The following is a 9,540-nucleotide window of genomic DNA, read 5'->3' as shown; positions in this document are numbered from 1 at the left end:
GAGCCATGGAGCAGGCTGGGCCCTGGCTTGACCCCCCGGTCATTAGGGAGAAGCAGCTTTGACGTGAGTCAGCAACAGAGCTGGGTGCAGGAGAAGCAGGGCCTGGAGAGCGGAGGAGCAAGGAGGTGCCAATCAGTATCGTGACACATCCTCGTCACTTTAGCTTCCACATTGTGCTAATTAAATATACTCGCTTGCACAAGAAAAAAAAAGCAAGAGGCATTCCCCAGAAGGGAGAATTGGGTTAGGCTCCAGCGCCTAACCCAATGTTGGCAGACCATGCGTGTGCCAGACAAAGGAGGAGGAAGAGGCAGTCCTGGTCACACCACCTCCTGCCAAAAATTCCCAAACCAGCAAGCCTGAAGCCTGCTGCCTTGCCACGCCAGCCTGAGACCAGGCACTGTGGAGCGTTGCTGACAAAGCCACTGTCTAGGAGAGGCAGGCGTGGAGGAGCTGCAGACCCTGCGGGCGAGGAACCCTGCATAATGCCTCCACACCCCGCAGTTGGGTAATAGCTATTGCGTGGAGTCTGGGCGCTGCGGTTAGCTAGCATGGGACAGGATACCGCGCCGTGCCTTACGTGCAGGAGGTCAGCCCAGGGAGCAGCCCTTGGGATCTCACAGGGGCTCGGCAAGTGTCAGACGCAGCACCTCAGAGCGCCAGGAAGCACACGCGACGAGGGCAGGAGCCCCTCATTTCCCCTCCACCCTACGGGGTCCTTCAACATGCTGCCCAGCTCCTGATGGTGGGTGCTGGGCTGACCATGCCCGGCTCCTCTGTGGTCGCGCTGGCCTCCTGCCCACCCGCAGAGGTCCCGTGGGGACAGCAGCCTCCTGCTGCTGCTGCTGCCACCTAACAGCGCCGCTCCTCTGTCCTGAGTGAGATGAAAGCGCCAGTGCTCTGCACCCAGCTGTGCAGGGAGGGTGTGTGACATGCAGCTGCTGGAAGCGATGGAACCCTTGAGTGCATGTCACACCATACAGCGAGGAGGAGAGCTGGTCTCCCCCTGTAGATGGTTGCCCTTGAGTCTTGCTGACATGCTCTCTCTCTGTACGCACACACGTACGGCACATCTGGCCCACGTGGCTGCTGCGCACATGGAGGTCTTGGCTGCCGGGAGCGAGCGTCCGAGCCAGCGGTTCGTGGCAGCTGAGACGGGGAAAGCAAAGCAGCTCCCGAGTGATGCAGGTCATGGCAGGTTGCTTTATATAACCCACATCCATGGAGAAAACCAAAATAGCTGCCTCCCTGCTGCTCAGTTCGTCTCTACCATCAAACACGGATAAAATTAGAGCAGGCGGTGACGTACACCTACGTCTACACAGGGACTCCAGGGAGACGGAGGGAGCCGGCTCAGGGCTCTGCCATTAGCCGCACAACCTGCCAGAGCTTTCAAGTAAAATCCATCAGTGCGGCTGGTGTGTGGCCTCAGGGGTCAGGTGTGTGGAAGTGGAGGAGGTGATGGGGGAAGGAGGCACAGCTACTGAAGGCACTTGGGGACCACTCCATGCCTGTCACTGCCTTTTGGGAACACGGGCAGAGCACTTGCGCGCAAGCTGGTCTTCAATGCTGTGTAGACCCTCGCCTTCCCAGCACAGACACCGCAGGGGTCGGAGCAGAACTGCTGTGAAGGCTGAGTTCTGGACTGATGCATCTCTGAGTCCCTGCTGGGGCAGGAATACTTCTGCCAGAGCTTTCCAGCAAATGTGCCTTCATGGGCCGGGACCTAGAGCTGCTGCTGTCCCCTGGGATGTGACGTGCCCAGCTGGCCAGCCCCATTCTGCCTCTGCAGACTTTGCAACGTGGTGGAGCCCCAGGCTGTGGAAAGGTGATGAAAAGCTGATTCAGAAAACACTGCATGGAAACTCAGACCCCTTTTAGAAAAAAATGGACAGGAAAAAGGAGTCAGGACAAAAGCCTAGGCTAGAAGCTGGAAAAGCCACCTACACCTCTTTATAGACATCCAAATAACGTCTGAGCCTTTCACTGATAACATGAGAAACTGTGATTGCTCAAAGCCTCTGAATACCAGGTAAAAAAAATAGTCATTGTCCAAAGTGCACACAGATGGAGGTATCTAACTTCATCTCTCTCTTTTGGATGCATTGGCTTTGATTTTTATTGTCTGTTTTGCTGGTCTGAACAGAGGAGATGGAGCCAGGAATGCAGTTGTCTGCTATGCTGTGACATTGCCCCAGTCTGTGACCTTGGGCACATCTTTCCCTGATGTCCGCATGTCTTCATGGGTGCTCTGGTGTCCTATCCTCTTCTTTGGGGTCAATGTTCTCCATCCTCATGCAGCTGGCAGTGTAAGGATTTGGTAAGGTGAATGAATTAATGTTTGTCAGACACTGAAGATGAGAAAAGCGTGGGAGAAAACCTCTGTGTTAACCTTTATTTATGGAAAAGCAGAAAAAAAAAAAGAACACAAAATTGAATTCCTGGTCTGAGAGACATGTAGGTAGAGCTCATGAAGGTAATTTATGCCCCACCCCCTGTAGCTTTGTCACTTTTCCCCTCCACCTCTGTCACACGACAGTGCTGGATACCTCTGCTTTTGGAGAGGTGGCTCAGATCCCAGCCAGCTCCTGGAGACAGGAATCACAGATGTATATATAGCAGCACGGCAAGAGGCGAGCTAGGCAGCCACAGCAGCAGCTCTTCACACGAGGCTTGAAAAAAAATACCCAAATGAAATCTGTTCATCTCCCCCATAAGTTCCTGAAGTTGAATAGCTCGACAGGGGAGAAGTGGCCAGATGAGAGGAGGGATAGCTGTGTCGTGCTCCTTGCTCAGCCTTGTCCTCAGCCTGCCAAGGCCACCTGGAAGTTGCTTTTACTTCCTTGGCGACATTGTTTGCTGAGTACCTATCTCTGACTGTTATCTTATCTCATCAATTTCTGAGGAATTGCCCTGTAATCCAGTTGTCAACCATAGGGTGTAGAACAATCCACACGTCCCTGCGTCCTCTGTTATCTTCTTCTCCTTCGGCCGACGACAAGGTCGAGGGACGCGTGCACACCCACAGCTCTCTGGAGCACCTAAAGAGGCACCGGACTGGTTTGGCATATTCAGTGAGGCAGTTCAGAAATGGTGTTTGGGAATCAAAGGGCTTCATGTGACTGTAGGGCAAACCCAGCTTCTCTGGGTTGGTACTGAAGTATATGTGACTCCTCCTGGACACAAACAGCTACAGCTGCATGATCCGGCACAGCCTTGTGCCCCTGAGATGCTTCTCCAGGCAGGCTCCTACCTGGTGCTGCCCATGCAGGCAGAGCTCCCAATACTGCCTGCCAGCTGGGCAGAGGGCATTCGTCTTGTGGTTGCCCAGGTTACCAGGTTCTTTCATGTCACTGAAATCACTGGTTTATTAGTCGCAGAAAGCGAAATCACTGGTTTATTAGTCGCAGAAAGCCCCTGAGAGGCAGAGAAGACAGAGTTGCAAGGGACCGGCAATGATGAGGCAGGCCTGAAGAGCCCGCAGATTATATCCTTTCCCCTCAAGCCACGAATCACCCTTCTTCAGCCCATGCTGGCTGTTGCTGAAGAGTTACAAGACACGAAAGATGGATGAGGCAGCCATGGAATGGATGACGCAGCTTCTGGAAAAGCAGAGGAAGGGTTGCACAGCTCTACAGCACAGAATACCAGAAGACCTTAATGCTTCCGCTGTGCTCACACCTTGTCTGTGCCCTCTCCTGCAAACCAGCTGTTGAGGGATGGAAGAAGTCACACATGGACTTTGAATATCAAGTATATTCGTTGCAGGTAAGGGCAGAAAAGCACTGTGATACAGGCTGGGATTCCCCTGGGGCTGTCGCAGGACTGGTTTTTACTAGCGGGATCTCTGCTGGGATGAGATGAATGGGGAGCAGGATTAATTTGCAATCCCTCTGACATCACTTGATGGAAGAGTTAATGACTGGGATTTCCCTCCAATTATCCTGGGGGAATTGAAGGAACTCATTTTACAAGCTCTCACCCGGTATCAGGCAAGGAGCCATTCTCAGGCTGTTTGAGTCTCTTTAGAAGACGTTAGTAATAAAAATTATTTCTCCCTGAGCAGTAAGGAGGAGCAGCCTGGCACAACTGTGGTCTGAAAAGGATACTTATGAGAGGAGCATCTTTTTTCCTCAGCACATTGCTCTTTCATAACTGTTCTGTAGCCCAAAATAACCTGTCCTGGCAGCTGGTGCTACTTGCATAAAAAGGAAGCTGAGGCCCTCAACAAGGTCAAAGGGAAGAGCACCCTGTCTAGACTAACATCCCTGGGGATTTCAGTCCCAGCCTCTTGGAAACCCCCCTGGTCCAGAATTGCCCTGGTGAGTCAGAGCCACTTGCACAAAGCCAGCAAAGAGACAATCTCCAGAGCTATCCCACCACTCTGACATCTCTCCTGCATCCTGCTCTTCTTGGGAGGGCTTCTGCAGGACACAGGAAATTTCCATGTTGCTCTTACCTCTCTTCCTAGCTATGCTGCAAGATAGATGAGAACCTGCAATTGCACATCCTATCCATCTTCATTGCCTGATATCCCTTCCCTCCTGCTGCTCACTAAGAGGTCTCTCCCTTAACGTTGCCCATATCAGATGTTACATATGCAATGGTTAGCTGTCTTTGGTATTCACTAATCCCAGCCCACTGGCAGAGCTTGCAAGGCCCACTGATCTTTAGTATGATGCTTAGGATTGACTTCTTGTCTGTGGCCAGCAGTGAGAAAACCAGTACCCCTGAGGTACCTCTTCCCTGGGATTTGGGGTGCCTCCAGCACCCCCACTCAGCCTGGCAGCTCAGCTCACCCTTGCAGAAGGAACTCTGCAATGCAGAAGTTGCCCATCTGCACCGAGTGGCCACGGAGGCTGTGGTTTGGGTGAGCCATCCTGCCCCACAGAAGTCTTCCGTAGAGGAGTTATTAATATTCCTGTTGCCCGTGTGCCGTACTGACTAGCTTCCAGGGATAAGTGCTCTCCTCATGTGCCTGTGGAGAGAGGGGACTTCCCAGACCTAATTCAATGCTTCCCATTCCTGCTTTCTTACACACCAATCTCTGCCAAGGCTATGAATATGTCCTGCTGAATCAGTGCTCATCCAGCCAACTTCCCCTTTTCACAAGAAATATTTATAATCTAACACTCAAGCCACCACACAGTGCAGCTGGTGGAAGACATCCCATAAGCATCCCATCTAACTGCTGCTTAACAGACATTGGACAATGAGTCTTAAGTCAAGAATTCAGCAATATTAAAAAGCATTGAAATGCATACGGCTGGTAAGAACATCCAGGCTTTTAAAAGTCAAAGTGTATTTTAAAAAGGATAGTAAGTCTTCTTCTGAGGTCCTCTGGCTAACTCCAACTAGTAAAGCTTTGATGCTAGAGTAAATGTGTTGTGTCTATCATGAGCTATTATCAGGGAGTGAGTAGTGAAGGAGCTAGTCTTGGGTTCCTCAGCAGCTGACAGGGGTGAGGTGAGTGAGGACTCCTGATTTGCACAGAGGTGGACCTAGAATGGCCAACTACCTCTTATTTAAAGCTGCTGTTTGTTGTGAACTGGTTTCATCTCTCCATTTCACTCATTTGTTTTGTGTGTGAGGAGACTGCTTACACTTGTACAGGGCAGCAATACACAATGTAAGTAACTTCATTCATGTGATTTCAGCATAAATTCAGTTTGGAGTACCTTGAGGTAAGATTTACTTCACCAGATTTAGACATCTGGTTCACGACAAGATGACTGCCTCTCAAGAACAACCTCTTTCTCTCCATCACTTGGAAAGTGGATGAACCCCCTGTGCTCCATCAGATGCAGAGAGGCATATGATAAGACAGATGTCAGTTCAAGTCTTTAAAAAAAACAAAACTGTAAAGTTATGCCCCAAACCTTGAAATGTACTCTCTTTTTTTGCTGTCCTAAGCCTGCGCTGAGTTTCACAATTGAAAGACAAACAATGGCATGACAACATTGGAGAGTTTGCCTGTTAAGACATGACAACACCCCAAACCTCTTTTTTTTTTTTTTTTTTGAGTTATGGCTTAGGTAACAAATTGCACACAACCTTTTGTGGAGCTTCTTGAAAGCCTATATAAACAGCAATTTCTTACGCTGCCCGAGTAGAGGCATGTTTATCACAGAGGTCAGAGGAGGACAGAACAGGGGCTGGGAGGTTGAGAGGACGTAACAAACCAGCTGCTTCTTGCAGAGGGTGGAGGTTCTAGGTGGACTCTTCATCGGTCGTTGTTGGGAAAGTTCATCCCAATGCAGCTGCCAGTGAGCAGGGCAGTAGGTGAAAGTTGCTGGGAAGTGAAGTGGGAGATTTCCTAAGAAAGCTAGGAGGGAGCCTTGCAAGCCTGCCAAGCTATTGCTTGAAAGCTGAAAACCTGCCTGGCAGCAGGGAAAGCACTGGGAGAGAAGAGAGAAGTAATGTGAGTGCTCACTTCCTCAAAGTGGTTTGTGTGTGACTGAACTTGGGTTGTCTTTGATGAAGGACATTTTGTTTCTCTAAATCATAGAATCATAGAATAGTTTGGGCTGGAAGGGACCTTAAAGATCATCCAGTTCCAACCCCCCTGCCGTGGGCAGGAATGTCCTACTAGATCAGGCTACCCAAGGCCCCATCCAACCTGGCCTTGAACACCTCCAGGGATGGGGCAGCCACAGCTTCCCTGGGCAACCTGTGCCAGTGCCTCACCGCCCTCCTAGTGAAGAAATTCCTCCTTATGTTTAGTCTAAATCTGCCCCTCTCCAGTTTATACCCATGGCCCCTCATCCTATCACTACAAGCCTTTGTAAAAAATCCCTCCCCAGCTTTCTTGTAGGCCCTTTTCAGGTAATGAAAGGTCGCTATGAACCCATAGTTTAGATGAAGGCAGATACTCTTGATTTCAAGCAAAACCAATTCTAATTTGTGCAACATTTTTAATTACTTCAGGTAGGAATAACTTCAGTCACTGGTTGAAATGGAAACAGATATGTGTAAATGTGTTGCAACATTCATTTGTCTCCTCCAAGGCATTGCCTTATGTTTCTTGATGTCTAATGGTTATTTTGTTCCATGCCTCTTACCCAGACACTACATATTTTAGCTATATGGCCAGCACACAGTACCCGGGGTCTCCGCGAGAGAGTGCAGAGGCAGAACAGTGTTTGATTCATTTTTAGTTGATTGAAGAACGTTCCTATCTAGATTGTGATCACGATGGTGACTGTGACAGTTATACCCCAGCCATGAGTTCAAATATAGCTCCCTAAAAGTAGATTGCAATTTCCAGAAGAAGTGGATAAATAATCTTGCATGGTTAGTAAAAACAGCGATTCACCAAAGTTTTGCAGTAACTTGTAGTGGATTGCCAGGTGCGAGGCAGAATGCAAAAGGATTAGAATATAAAAGTAAGTCTAGAACAGTTTTTAAGAAAATTGTTTCAAATTTTTATTGTCTAAAAGAAAAAATGGAGCAATGCCACAGCAGCTGACACAGAAAAAAAAAAAGCCTAATTACATCATTCACACACATTCATACGCGCTGTTTCATGGAGACAGCAAATTACTGTTGTTTTCTTCATTTACCATAGAGGAAAGATACTTGACTATTTCTAACACTGTGAACTTCTTTGTCAGCTGGGAAAAAAACAGAGAAACTGTGTGGGAAACGGCATATTTTCCTTAATGTCCATTGCTGTCTCAAGCACAGAGATACACCCAAATTTGTCCAGGGCTTCTCTGTTAACACAGGGCTGGAAAGCTGAATAATTCATTGCTTTCTTCATTATTTTCAAGACAGCAATGAAATTGCATTAAGGACATTTGGAAATATAAAATGTAGAGACAACCAAAATGGTTTAAATTTTGGCAAGGTATCGTGACTGGCAGATGCCAAGTCAATAATTACTTTGGGGATACACCCATCTGTCCGTGGATTAGTGGCAGTGAGAATGAATGCCTGCTTCCAGCTAATTGCCAAGCTCCCATGATGCGTAACACAGCAGACTGGGCTGAAGCAGGTCATCGTTTCATCTCTACGGTTGTGTAAGAAGTTATCAATCTCTTCTTCTCCTCTGTTAAGTGTTTCAGAATTACAGGAAGCATTTCATTTTGCCAGCCTCCACTATGTGAAAACGGTAAGGCATGTCTCTGCATGACTGTTCTTTCTAAATCCACAGCTGAAAGGATCTGAACCTGCTTTCCTTCTGCTAGAAGTCACTTTGCACACTCAGGGAAGGTTTCCCCACTGCTTGTTTAAGAGCATTAAAGAGTGGGAAGCTGGAGATTGTGAAGGGACTGGCAGCAGCTTGGTATTACTTTCTTTCGCAACATGCTAAAGCAGTAACGCATCTCTGAAGGGGTTTAATAGTTAGATCTAAACTTGCCTGCGCGGCAGTTTCAAGTACAATGCATCCACACGAGAGAAGGCTACAACAGAAACTGGGGGATAAATTTGTCAACCATAAATGTAGCTCATCTAAAAATGTACAGTGACAAAACGGCCACAATAGGGAGGGATTGTAGTCAGTTATATATTTGCTCCTTGATGGCTGACTTCACCCATCGATTTTAGAAAATGAGGCTGGCTTAAAATAAATAGGCTGCTTTCTCTGGTATTTGCCCCAGAAAACAAGGCATTATTGAATGTTTTAAATGTGCTAGAAGGTTGGGTACCTATCATAAGTGTGAGGAATGTTCTGCACCAAGAGATTTGTCGTGCTGTGCGTGTTGCATCAGGAATTTTGTGGTACAACATTACAACATTTCATATCTTCAGATTCTAATAACCTAGGTTTCTTAAAGCTTGTGAAATAACATCTGTTCCTGCCTTAAGTGCTGCAATGGAAAGAATGTTTTCATTGTGCAAATGTACTTTGACATATTGCAGAAAGAGCTAAATATTTATTTTGTTAAAGTTAAGACTCCAAATAATTTAATTGCCCAAGTAAGGAAAGGTTTGTGAGCAAATTAGAAAAATAAAGATGTATTGAAGTGCGCAAGAAATGACCATAAATCGAATTTCAATCAATAATCTGGAGCTTAAAATGAAGTAATAGACTGGATATTTGAGCACAGGCAATGTTCACAATGTTCAAGTAGTACCATGCTCTGCTAAGGAAAATTGTGGTTTCCTGAATGTCATTTAAATGAAAGGCAAAGGTCTAGTGTTTGGAGGGGTCTTTTTGTGAGGGTCCTCTTTAGTTCCTCCAAGCAAGGAGATCACTCCTTCACTGTAAACTTGGGCTTAGTTTCCATTCCTTCATACACTGAGCTTCATTGTGTTGATTCAGTAAATAAGAGAACAAAGATCCGAAAGCACAGAGCTGTTCCTTGAAATGCTCTGGCTGTGGCATGGCCTCTCTTCCTCCCCATATGAACATCCACTAGGTTCTCTGCTTTACGCATCTTAAGGTAAAGCTTGCACTGATTCCTTGTTTCTTGTCATTAAAAGCATGTTTTCCCCAGAGAGAGAGGACTGGTGGTGTATAAGAAATAGAAGTGAAATGACGGTATAATTTTTTTGTACTCAAGCTAACACGAATCAAAGAGCTTTTTCTCTTCT

The sequence above is a fragment of the Phaenicophaeus curvirostris genome, chromosome 5, assembly GCF_032191515.1.
Source record: "Phaenicophaeus curvirostris isolate KB17595 chromosome 5, BPBGC_Pcur_1.0, whole genome shotgun sequence".
Taxonomy (NCBI): Eukaryota; Metazoa; Chordata; class Aves; order Cuculiformes; family Cuculidae; genus Phaenicophaeus; species Phaenicophaeus curvirostris.
Note: the sequence above shows the minus strand (reverse complement) of the source record.